This window comes from Pogona vitticeps, chromosome 11 (assembly GCF_051106095.1).
Source record: "Pogona vitticeps strain Pit_001003342236 chromosome 11, PviZW2.1, whole genome shotgun sequence".
Lineage (NCBI taxonomy): Eukaryota > Metazoa > Chordata > Lepidosauria > Squamata > Agamidae > Pogona > Pogona vitticeps.
Window position 1 is genome coordinate 3,641,078 of NC_135793.1, and position 13,324 is coordinate 3,654,401.

Consider the following 13,324-nt stretch of genomic DNA (forward strand, 5'->3'; position numbering starts at 1 on the left):
GGTTGTAGTTTTAATGCCTCTGGAGGGCACCTTGCTTTGAAAGATTAGACTGTAAGCAAGGAGAAACGGTAGTCCCAGGAGGTAAATATTGAAGTAATCCCTTTATTCCAAAATTCTCCTTTCAGAAGGAGCTGGACTCAGAGCTAATAAGCACCAAGTTTTTCTAAAGCATAGCTCACAAAAGCAATGTTCATGCCCTTGAAGAAGGCTGAAAAACCAAAGCCAAAATGCATCAGGTTTTTATTTTGGAATAAAATGCAAACTACAGTTTTTTTTAATCTCCCGGGACTATCGTTTCTCCTGGCTTGTAGCTCTGGTGGACGTCCCAGTTCCATTTCGCTTTTGGAAGATTATAGGCAGAGAAGGAAGCAGTACCATGCCTAACAACCTTGATTTCTCCGTGGGGTTATCTGGAACAAGGAGGAGACAATCAGTAAAGAGCTGGGTGAAGTCCTTGAAAGAATGCCAAGAGTAGGTGGATACTGTAGCAAGGAAGTGCAGCTACCAGAGCAGCATCTTCAGCCTTCAAAGTACGGACACAGAGAGCCGGGCGATTCTTCCATGTTGGAAAAGAAGGAAGAAGAGATAGGAAGATCCTTTCAACATGCTGAAGGTGAGAAAGGAAAGGGGGTGGAGGGCGATGGGATTTATGATTGGATGAGGGAGGGAAGGAGGTATGAGAAAGAAGTGCCAATGTAGATGACAATTCAACAATGCATTTGGATCAGGATCCCGATTCTCCCCGTGATTCCAAAGGGGACTGATGCCTTACAGCCCTATGCACATTTCCTTGGAAGTGAGATCACAGATTCCAAGTAATGACAATGTATTTCTGGACGTGTTCAGTTGCATCATTTTCTACAATAGTTCCCAAACATGGATCCCGGGAAACTTTTGGAAGGCAGCTCCTCAGAATCTCTGGCTGCAGTCCATGTTGGAGCTGAGGCTTCTAGGAATTGATGCCCAGCCACCTCTAGCATCCAAGTTCAGGAGTCAATCCCTACAGCATTATATTTTGCTCCAAAGGAAAAAGCTGCATTTGGAATTTGGAAATGCAGAGATACCACCAGTAAACGAGTTGATGGATATATAATGTTGACACACCTATAGTATGATGAGGGGAAGGAGGATGGGGATGAGGAAGACAAATGGTTAATACAACATAGGTAGCAGTAATGATAGTACCCAGCTGTTGAACCAGATAGGGCAAATTTGAAAATGATCAGCCTGTTATTGGTGTGGGCCATCAAGCGGATTCTGACTTATAGCGACCTTGTGAAGGATTCAATCTCCAAAAGGCACTGTCATTAGCAGGTCTGCTCAGGTCTTGCAAGCCTAAAGCAGTAGCCTTTCTTTTCTGAATCAGTCCCTCCATCGTTGTGTGTGTACGTTCTGTGCCGTCAAGTCAGAACCAATTTATAGCAATCCGAATAGGATTTCCAAGGTACGTGAGATATTTAAGGAGAGGTTTTACCAGTTCCATTCCTCCAGTGAGTTTCCACGGCCAAGTAGGGATTCGAACCCTGTTTTCCAGGGCCACTCCACTCGTCCATCGTTAGGTTTTCCTTTTCCTCCTGCTGCCTTCAGCTTTTCCCAGCATTATTGACTTTCCCAGAAAGTCTTGTCTTTTCATGACGTGTGCAAAAGATAATGGTTTCCGTTTGATCATTTCTGTTTTTAACAAATGGCTGCAGCTTCCTACGATCTAGCAAGCATTTAATTTCTCCCTTCGGTAGTCCGCCGTATCTGTAAAACTCTCCTCCATCAGCCTACCTGGAAATTATTCCTGGATAAAGGGCAGCAAACTGTCTCTGTCATGTGTGCTGTTAGGTAACACCCAGCTGTTTTTCTGTTCTTAATTATACCATAATCATGGCAGGTTTTGAATGCCTTGCATGCATCCATTCATCCATGAGAAACCTAGGATGTATTTAACGCAGCACGATGTGCGGGTGGATGTTCTGCAGCCTCCTGCCCTAAGCAAAGAAGTGTTTTAATGAGTTAAACTATCGGGAGGTCTCATCGGATTGCGACGCCTTGATCGTGCGGGCAGATTGGACACTGCTAGGCAGATAACTCCTCTTATTGTTTTCCCTACACAGACTTCTCAATGACTCCCGGGTTACTGTGGTTCACGCGTTGCTATTTCATTCAAACTTCCTATCCCTGGGACCTAAACGCCTCCCCAGTGCTTCTTACTGACAAATGTAATTGTTACGTGTACTTAGACATTATGCTGCAGACGGCTGCTCTTGGCAGATGTGTGTGCGCGCATATACATACATGTAAAGACATATATAGATATGGATCAACACAACAACTCTCATTTTTTATTCTTCTCTTGGGGATGGCCATGGGGATTCTCATGCCAAATCTTTGCACTTCACAGTTGTGTTGCTACACCACTGGGGGAAACTGTCTGTTGAGGGTAAAGTAAGAGGAAGCGGAGCGTGGGAACCTATGGAGCAATCTCTCGTTTCCTGGTGTGTGTGTGTGTGTGGGGGGATATAGCTACCTTTGCCTCTCACCTTTCTTTTAACTGTTGTATTGCCACCTAGTAGAACTGAAAAGGACTGATCCCCAGCCCTCCCAGAAGCTCTAGGGCAGGAGTAAAGGTAAAGGTTCCCCTTGACATTTTTAGCCCAGTCGTGTCCGACTCTAGGAGGCGGTGCTCATCCCGTTTTCAAGCCGTAGAGCCAGCACTTGTCCGAAGATAGTTTCCGTTGTCACATGGCCAGCATGACTAGGGAACGCCGTTTTACCTTCCCACCGAGGTGGTACCTATTTATCTACTTGCATTTGCATGCTTTTGAACTGCTAGGTTTACGAGGAGCTGGGACAAAGCGACGGGAGCTCCCTCCGTCATATGGATTCAATCTTACGACTGCTGGTCTTCTGACCCTGCAGCACACAAAGGCTTCTGCGGTTTAACATACAGCGCCATCACAGGGCAGGAGTAAGGAATCTCAAAGGTAGGGGCCAACATTTGGCCGTCCTGTGGTCCCGAATCCAGCTCTCTTTGATTTTTCCAGATGGCTGTGATCCTTTCCCCGTTACACTAGCATTTGGTGGCTTCATTTTGGAGGCAACCTGGGCTTTAAGCTAAAATCCCATTCGCCTTGCCATTGACTGGAAGACGGCCCACAGAGAACGCTTCTGAAATGGAATTTGGTCCTTGGGCTGGAAATGTCCCCCAATTTTCCTCTAGGAGGATCTCCTAACTGCTCAGAGGCAGGCAGCAAAAAGTATGTCTTGTCCTGCCTTCTCCTAATGCGGTGATGGATAGAAATAAGGTTATATATAAAGATTGGGGGGAGGGGCTCCCCATGAAATCTTCACAAGGTTAGCCAATTATGGCTCCCTGTTGTAAACCTCTGAATACAAAAGTCGGCGCCCATCTGCCAGGGGGGTTTCCTTGGGCCCTCTTTTTTTATTACACTCAAAAGTGAGAGACCATGAAGGGAACCTACTGTATAAAACCTAGCTCAGTGGGCAAGGTCTCTGGTTGTAGAACCAGAGGTTGGGTGTTCAGTTCCCCCACTGTGCCTCCTGAGAGAAGAGCAGCCTGGGTAGCCCTGGGCCAGCTGCACAGTCCCAAGGTTGCCCCCTAGAGGAAGGGAAGGGTAAAGCACTTCTCAGAATTCTTTACCTTGAAAACCTCAGACAGGGTCGCCCTAAGCCAGAATTGACTTGATGGCGTGCAATTATTATTGTATAAAACCTGGAGCGAACCATGAGCTTATGAAATATTGCAAAGCTTCCTCGGGCTACATTCACAACGTGGCTGTCTTGCTTTAGACTGCTTGCGGATGGCAGTCGGCCGTGTTGCTAGGAGATGTTTTTAAAGAAAACCTCCAAGTCTCCCCCACGTTTCTTCTGTAATGTCAGCCACTGTGTCTAATCTGCAGTTCTTCTTTCTTCTCACGAACGCATTATCCTGGTTACTTAGGAGGCAAAGATAGACCAGCTGTTCTTTGCTGTTATTTCTGCCACGTTATTTTCTTCTGTTTTTCTCTAATCCAATGACAAAAAGTTGCGTGGAGTTGCCCAAACACAGGTCAGGACAGAAAGCAAAGTCATCCTGTTTATTTCACCTTCTAATACCCTACACATCAGCCTCAGGAATATAGGAAATCCAATTTAAAACCAACGACAGCAACTTTAAAATAAAGCTGCCACAGGATTTTCCCAACCTAGATCTCTCTCAAGTACAGAAATCAGATGTTGTTTTTCCCCCAAAAGAGACAAAAATACAAGTGTTGCAGCTGTGTTTCTTTTTTCCTCCTGTAGAATAAACATCAGCTTTAGGCTGTAGGTGGAGATTTAGATCAGAAAAGACAAAGCAGGATTGAGTGTCGTGGCTATGTTCCTATTCAGAGAATTCCACACTGTTTTAAAGTTTAAAGATTACTGGGAAATTAGTCATAGATCTCCCACACCATGTGAGATTTGGCCCTGACAGGTCTGTCTGAACACATCACAATAGTATGTGCAGCACCCAATCTTTTCTGATTTTGGAAGTCCAGCATCGTTGGACCTGGCTAGTACTCGGACAGGAGAGTCCAGGCAAACACCAGCGGTTTACAAATGGGGCAAGGAAGGCTATCTTGACTCAGATCCTGAGAGATGCTACCAGCCAGAGTTGAAACACTTGGCTAGAGGGAGCAGTGCCCTGAGCCAATAAAAGCCAGCTTCCTATGTCACTGCAGATTGATCCGGTTAACAGAGGTTTTAAGAGGGAGCTTCGTACAGCGGCCTTGGTCAGTGGTTCCCAACCTTGAGTTGCCAAATGTTCTTGAGCTCAAACTCCCAGAAGCCTTCGCCACTCGCTGAGCTGGCCAGGATTTCTGGGAGTTGTAGTCTAAAACACATCTGGGGAGCCAAGGTTGGGTGGGAACCACCGGGCGAGGCACTGAGGGCATTGGGACTTTAGTGGTCCACGTGGTAAAAGCATTCCAGGCACAAGTTCTGCAGCTAAGAGCAGATGGGCGGCTCAATGCTATCTCTCTGTAGGGTTGCCAGATCTCAGGATGCTGCCTGGAGCCTCGGGAAAGCACTCTGCTTCCCAGGATCTCCAGGTGGGAAGACAAATCTCAGGGCAGGTGGCCCTGGAGGGGACGAAAGCTGGATCTTTGTGAGGTGGCTATACCAGATGGGCACCCGTCTGTACCCCTGCTCAGCAGGCACCAGGACTTTGCGTCTGCATGTGTGACTCGCTTGTACAACGAAGGAACATCAAAAAGCCAGGAAAGAAGGAGGACAGGGAGAATGCAGATAGATGTACAGAGCCTGGCCAGTTTCCTCTGTCAGCCATCATAGATGCAAGCATAGCCTGGCCTGGCCCTGTCACATCATGAAAGGTCCTCTCTTGGTCTCCAGTTGTGGCTCTCAGGCTGCTGCTGACCTGGCAAAGCCAGCTCTATGAGATATGTTCAGAAGCATCTGTGGTGTGCTCATGTCTGCAGTAAGGTGGGATGGCGACGTGCAAACTATCACATACATGGTTTCAACGGCTTCCATCTTATCATCGTGGCTCTGTCATTGACTGCCAGCCACCGCAAAAACAGAAACCTCTGCTTGGCCACAGCAGCTGCATCTGTGGGTGGGCTGACCTGTCCTATAATTTTCCGCACTCTTTCCAACATCACCCAGCTTTATCGTTAGTCACTGTTTATCCAAACAAGGCCTGACTGCTCTCACATTCCTAGTCTGACTGCGTGTCTTCAATTAACCACTTCCCATCACCCCGGTCTTCTCCCATGGTCTAAATATATTTGAGGTGGATGGGGTTCACAACCAAACCAACTCAATCAGCAACGATGACCACAACAGAGATGTACTTCCTTTAATTTACTCATCGTCTTTCTGAGGAAAGCTGTCCAGGACATGAGCGTGTCAGAACCTGGAAAGATTCAGTAGAAACTAGAGCACCCGGTTTCATAATCAGATGGTGCTAATGACTTACAACTGAAGGACAATGGCATTATTACAACCAAGGCCACCTCTATGCCATGTTTTTTTGACCTTGTTTCAGAACCCACGATGCTTTTCAATTAAACATAAAAATCTTGCCCTCCATGTGCCTCCACCCAAAATTTTATCTGATGTTTCAAATATCACGATTTAGATAGGAGAGGCAAGGGGGAAGATGTTCTGGCACAGCTGTGCCTACATTAATTTACATCCCTGTTTTTTAGCACTATGAAGGAGTGGTGGAAGGTTTGGGGGACAGCTCCATCCGCACACAATAAACTCTACAAATGAACCCAGAAATAAAGAAGGATAAGCAAAACATAACAGATGCACCACTAAGCATTGCAGGGTAACACAATACGGTATATATTGGGGCATCATTGTTTTTCATCCCCTTTTCCAAATACAAATGTATATCCTGTTGTAAAATATGTTTCTTCAAACAACACATACTTCCCCTAAAATCCTGATGCATCTGGCGGGGGCAGGGTTGACGGGGGAGGTAAGAAGTATAGAATCACAAAGTCATAAAATAGTGAATTTGGAAGGGGTCTATAAGGTCATGAAGTCCAACTCCCTGCTTGATGCAGGAATAACCTAGTGCTGTTACAAGAGCAAAATAGTATTTGCCTATGTTAAAATCTCAGTGTGCTAATGACTGGGTGTAGTTGAGGTATCAGTGGAAGACGTTTATACACCTTAAGACTGGTTTCATTGACAATATGTTAATATAATGGCTAATTATCTCTGATTAGCTGGTACATCCAATGAACCGATACATTCAAAGGTAGCAGAAGCCAAAATGAGGGGTCCCAGGAGATAGAAAGATATAAATAACCTTCATTCTGGTTTTGAAATGCTCAATGCATTTTGGCTCACGACCTTCTTCAGGAGCTATATATATATAAACAAATTAGTTTGTAAACAACAAGCTCAGGATGGACAGATGGTACTGTCTATAACTAGTATTCATTTTCATGTCCATACAGACAATATTGTATCAATAAATATGCATGAAGTTTTTCACAGCATGCTCTATATGCTTCTGAAGAAGGCCGTGAGCCCAGTGACCTGATCTCTCGTTTTGACTTCTGTTCCCTGACGACTAGCCAGGGGCCCCAGAAGGCTTAGCTGACTTGCGCTTGACATGTTTAGAAAAACAGAAGGGAAGAGAAATAAAATGAAAGTATTTCTGAAAGATGACACACCAAGGAGGCATCAAGATACAGTCTCTCTTTCTCATCCAAAGTGGTCCAGTGCAGGAAAAGGTTAACAGGTTTCTCAAGGAGCATTTGGGGAGATTTACAAAATTATTGGGCATAGCGAGCTTTACGTAGCCCTCTTAAGGTGCTCAGTACGGCTTTCTTGTATTGAACTTTTAAATCTGGCATTAAGAAGGCCTTTTAAAATCACATTATGAAAGAAGAATTGGTTGCAAGGCAAGAGTTGAGCAATCGGGATAAACCATTTGTTTATCCTAAACCCTGCCGCGTGCAGCTTACACCACAGTGTGCTAGCGGCACATCTCTCTCCCTCGTAAGTCCATGCTGAGAGGAGTTTTTTTCCCCCAACTCTGTTTCCTACCTCAAACGGAACACCCATGCCACGGTCTCTGTTCCTCTGTCCAAAATCTCCCAAGCGGCTGCTCTCAGATGATGGAACGCAACCATTCAGAAGGTGTGATTGTCCCCTTTCCTCCTTTCCTTCTACCTATTAAAATTTTTTTTCTGCTGTCTTGGGTCCAGACTATGGGGGGGAAGGCAGGACAAAAATCAAACAAACACAGAAACACAGAGGCAAACAAACCACTTCTGAATTCTTTACACTTCAGAAGCCCTGACAAGGGTCACCGTAAGTCAGAATAGACTTGCCAGCACATAAAGATTATTTTCCCCCAGCCTCTTTGCTCAACAAATAGATGGGAAGGTAGGGTGAGGCAGCACCAGGAACCAAGATGGGCTGAATTGTCCCCATCACACACGGAGGAAGGAGGTGTGGACCTCCGGATACCATTGGACTACAAATCCCATCACCTGCCCATCATTGGCTGTACTATCCACGCTTGATGGGAGTTGTATTCCAACAGCAACTGCATGCCAACAGACTTGTTCCTCACTCGTGTCACAGTAAATAACACTCTGTTTTTGCAGGATTCGTTCACATTGTGCTGGTGAAACACACTGAAAAAATGAAGAGCCCAGGGAAACGCCCTTATTTTTATGGTCTGTTTCACCTGGCATTTTAACTTTTTTTCAACATTATTTATTTTCGCTCCATCGGGGCTTGGGTATTTCTTTCAGACGGTTCTAGAAACGTTTACTCCATTTTCCTCTGAACATAGTTTTTAGCACAACACCTCTTCTCCACATCAAATACAGGGAGCAAAGTCAAAATAATTTCCATTGAATTAAAAATTACCCTAAAGGTTTGAGCAGCAAATTATTCAACGCAAATTTCACTAACTCTCTTAACTTTGACATTAGCAATGAAATTATTGCAATGGTTATGCTTTCAGATTATAGTTACTTTTAATGCCGGGGCAACGTTGTTATTTTTAGCTATGTATTTTAAAAGCAGGGTCTATATTTAGCGTGATTCAGAAGCCCTCGGGGAATGCTTCCAGAGACGATTAACCATTATATTACCATGCTAAACACACCCAGAGATATTTTTACTCCTGTTATTTCTTTCCTGCCTTTTAATAAAGAAAGACCCTCAAGGCAGCAGTTATAAAATAATAAGATACTCTCACCTTACTTTTGCTGACACACAGCATTGCTTATGGGTAGGATATCCACCCTCAGACCATTGAGCCTGTTTTCACCACTGTTTTTTGTTTTTTAAACGGTCAGGCCCACTGTTCTAGAGTAGCAAGGGGGTCACCACCTGATTAGGACCTCCACTTCTGGTCTTTTGCCCAATGGGTAGGATCACACGACTGATGGAAGTTTTAACAAGACACCACTGCATTTCGGTTTTGGCATGAAAGGGTTCCATTTTTGTGACTACGCCCAAATTGTCTTTCATTCTGAGTTTATGCTTATAACCATCATTTGGTGAAAGAAATAGCTATTTTGGCTGTGAACCCCACCAGCCCCAGCTGGCTCGGCTAGATTCATAGAATTATGTTGGAAGGGGCCTGTAAGGCCATTGAGTCAAACACCTGGCTCAATGCTGGAATATAAATTGAAGGATATCTGTCCTGTGGTTGTCTAAATTTCTCTTGAGTGCCTCCAGTGTTGGGGAACTCACTACCTCCTGAGGTAATTAATTCCATTGTCATAGTGCTCTAACAATTAGGAGGTTTTTCTCAATATTCAACCAAAATCTCGTTTCCTGTAACTTGAGCCCATGGTTACGTGTCCCGCACTCTGGAATGATCAAAAACAGATCCTGCTCCTCCTTTGCATGACAGTCTTCCAAGTATTTGAAAACTGCGATCATATCTCCCCGTTCTCTTTTCAAGACTAAACCTGCCCAGTTCTTTCAGTCTTTCCCCAAAGGGCTCGGTTTCCAGTCCCCTGATCATCCTTTTTGCTCTCCTCTGAACTTGTTCCAATTTGTCAGCATCCTTCTTTAAGTATGGTATCCAGAACTGAACATAGTGCTCAGGTTTTATAGATTTATTTTAAAAACAAAATAAAAATATTTTGTTTTTTTAAAAAAAAGACAAAAATGTGGTGGCACCTTAAAGATTAACTTTTATATTTTTAATGGGAGCTTTTGTAGAGAAGTCCACTTCATCTGACATAAGAGAAGGATATATAACATCAAGCATCAATATATGAACATCAAAATATAGAGATCATTGGTTTACTGGTTGATTGGTAAAAACATTGTGATGACAGTATCTTTGATATACAGTTCTTTAGTAGAAGCTTGTTCTGCAAAGAATATGAGAACCTCTGTCATAAATTAACAGTGATAAAATAACAATGGCAGAGTAACATGAATGTTAATTAGATGGGCTATTTACAGTTGTTGATGAACTTCCCCCACCCCACCACAAGCTTGTCTTTGTAATCAGTTGCAATAGTGCAGTGGTGTCGAACTGTGGCCCTCCAGATGTTCTTGGCCTTCAACTCCCAGAAATCCTGGCCAGCAGAGGTGGTGGTGAAGGCTTCTGGGAGTTGAAGTCCAAGAACATCTGGAGGGCCACAGTTCGACACCACTGCAATAGTGTATGAATTACACCAGACAATGGATAACCAGAGTAGATTCTTGTTTTATGTTTGAGATTTCTGTTAAGGTAGGAAAAGGTAAAGGTTCCCCTTGACAATTTTGTCCAGTTGCGTCTGACTCTAGGTGACAGTTCTCATCTCTGTAGAGCTAGCATTTGTCTGCAGACAATCCTCCGTGGTCACGTGGCCAGCGTGACTAGACACAGAATGCCGTTTAACCTTCCCACTAATGTGGTACCTATTTATCTACTCGCATTTTTGCATTTTGCATGCTTTCAAACCGCTAGGTTGGCAGGAGCTGGGACAAGCAATGAGAGCTCACTCCATCACGTGGATTCAATCTTACGACTGCTCTTGGTCTAATGTTAGGCAGTGGTTCCCAACCTTGAGTCCCCAGATGTTCTTTGACTAAAACTCCCCAAAGCCTTCATCACTAGCTGTGCTGGCCAGGATTTCTGGGAGTTGTAGTTCAAAAACATCTGGGGACTCAAGGTTGGGAACCAATGAGCTAGACCAACGTTAACATATAAGGCATATTAGAAATGCTTTGAAGATATTCAAAGTCAGAGGAGCAAATATTTTCCATGAGAACTAAGAGCTAAAAAAGAAAAAGAAAAGGGGCCACCAAGAAATAGGGAGTATACGTTATTTGGTTAATGCTTTAAAGGACTTAATGGAAAAGCAGATAAAATGTTTTGACCAAAGTTCAGCCTAACGTGGAAAGCGTTCTGGCATAGTGGTTGTTTTGGAAATTTGCGATCATTCAAAGCAATCCAGCCTTTTTGAAAATAAAACCCTTGGAACTGTTCCAAATCAAAGGAAGTCGGGACAAGCAAAACCTTCATTCTTACAGTTGCTTATTATGCTGAGTTAACTGTGTTTAGGATTTTGGTGTCCTAATCATACTATATGACTGTTCCCCAGTCAGGTGCTCAAGCAACTGAGGACAAGAGGAGAGTGTAATAGCGGGGGAAACTAGCCTATTTTCCTTTAGTTGCTGCTCTCTGTCTTGTTGCCAGCCAACAAAAACTAGACAAGAGGCGATAAAGCCAGAAACAGAAACATGTTCCCAGAAACGAGAACTTATTTATTGCACCTCTAAGCGTTTTAGACCAAGAGCGTGCTTCTTCACTGGCATGTGACAGAGAATAAAAGTTAATGAATTGGAAGAGCAAAGACCTATTCCAAATTCTATAAATGGTTTAAACACAAGCATGGTGTGGCTTTTCAGCTTCTGGGAGGAAGATGAGGTGGAGGAAGGGCAGCTTGTCCAAGGCTGGAGAGCTTCATGCCTTAGCAAGGATTTTCAATAGTAAGCAGCAGCACCATCGTCATGTCACCCTCAGTCCCCCGAGCACTACAGCAACTGTCAGCATTATGACACGTGGCTCCTTCTTCAGTTCAGGGGTGTAGAAGAAGGCTCACAGGAGTGAGGCTAAAGTGCATCTCTGGGGCCAGATGTGGCTCAAGGCTGCTTCTGCCTCCCCAAGACTTCCTTTGTCCTAGTCTTGTTCTGGCAAATAAGGTGAACTGCAGTTTCGGGAGTGGCCATTTCCCTTTAAAAAGGGTCATACCAAAATCGAAAGTGGTTTCCCTTTCCCTCATTTTTAAAAGCAAAAAAAGAGGAAAGTGTGCTGCTTTTATACCACCCCATAGTGCTTAAAGCACTTTCTGGGTGGTTTACAGTTTAATTATGCAGGCTACAGATTGCCCCTACCCCTCCTCCCGCCAGCAAGCTGAGTACTCAGTTTACCCCCCTCGGAAGGATGGAAGGGTTGGGTCAACCCCGAGCCGGCTACCTGGGACTGAACCTGGTTTGTGAGCAGAGTTTTGGCTGCAGGACTGCGGTTTGACCACCGTGACATTAGGCTTCACTTTTTTGACTGCTTTGGCAGCCTGGGCACCCACAACGTAGACACCCAAACAGCATCCACATCTCAAACACAGGAAGTTGCCTCATACAAAGTCAATTTCTATGCCCACCTACCCCAGTGCTTACTTTTCTGACCAGCAATGGCTCTATAGGGTCTGAGGCAGGGGATCTTCCCCACTCATCATCATAAGACATACCAGCCACATCTTGCCTGACTTATGTTTATTCCAATCTATTGGAGTTTTCAAGGTACATGAGATATTTAAGGAGTGGTTTTATTATTGCCACTCCAGCAAGCTTCCATGCCAAGCAGGAATTGGAAGCCAGGTCTCCTGAGTCTTAGTCTGTCACTCAGTCAACCGCACCACACTGGCTGTCATTTAATGTTTTTCAAAAGATGATTTTGATTGATGAAATGGCAGAAAGGGGGACTGCAACCTTCCTCAGCACTGCTAAAGCAAAAAAGCAAAGCGTGCTGTTTATATACCATCCCATCTTCTTAAACATCTGTATGAGTTACTGGTCAAAGTCATCCAGCAGTTTAGACAGAACTGTTATATTTGTCTCTATGTCCTATTTACATCTAAGCAGAGGAAGTGCTTCAAGCACTCTCTGGGCAGTTTACAAGTTAATTATGCAGGCTACACACTCCCCCCCCACACACACAAGCTGGGCACTTATTTTACTGACCTTGGAAGGATAGAAGGCTGAGTCAACCTCGAAACAGCTACCCGGGATTCAACCCGGGGTCATGAGCACAGTTTTGGCTGCAGTAGAGCAGTTTAACCACTGCTGCTCTGATCTAATTCACGTCTGCCCATAGTTGCTTGGACGTCTTGTTTATTTGAAAAAAAAAAGACATTCGGAAATTTGATCATAGATTTCTTGCACAATTTGTAGTTTGGCCCACAGACCACATGTTGTTGTTACGGTTTCCAAGTGTTTTTATACAGCTGCATCATGGAACACAATGTCACAAATCCAAAACAAGTGATGTATTTCACTTAGGGCTAACAGCTGCAATGTGTGGATGACTAGGGGAGAGGGAGGAATGTTAACACTTCCTGTAACTCCTCCTATCCAGAGCTGCTGTTAGCTCCAGGAAGGGAGCCTCCATTGACTTCAGTGGTGCTTTTCTCCTGGAGTAACGTTTATATGGGGGGTGGAAGCAGGTCAAACTCCTTTCCTGGGATGGAGGCCAACTCTCCCCTCCTGCAGGCTGCTCTCCTGGTCTGGATTAGATTTCTCCACAGCTGCCTGCGTTAAAAGGGAAAGGGAGTGCATTCAAAGCAGATAA

General features: G+C 44.5%; 1 protein-coding gene across 3 annotated transcripts in view; it reads left to right on the forward strand.

Moving 5' to 3' along the window:
- Positions 1–477: 477 nt before the first annotated feature.
- Positions 478–13,324, forward strand: part of ACSL4 (acyl-CoA synthetase long chain family member 4) — a 51,833-nt gene continuing 38,986 nt past the window's right edge. For 2 of the 3 annotated variants that reach the window (XM_078380777.1, XM_078380780.1), the window contains exon 1: positions 526–613. The gene's annotated coding sequence lies outside the window, so the exon portion shown is untranslated. Of the gene's footprint in view, positions 614–13,324 lie in introns of all 3 variants that reach the window. The other variant, XM_078380774.1, reaches the window with a different exon arrangement.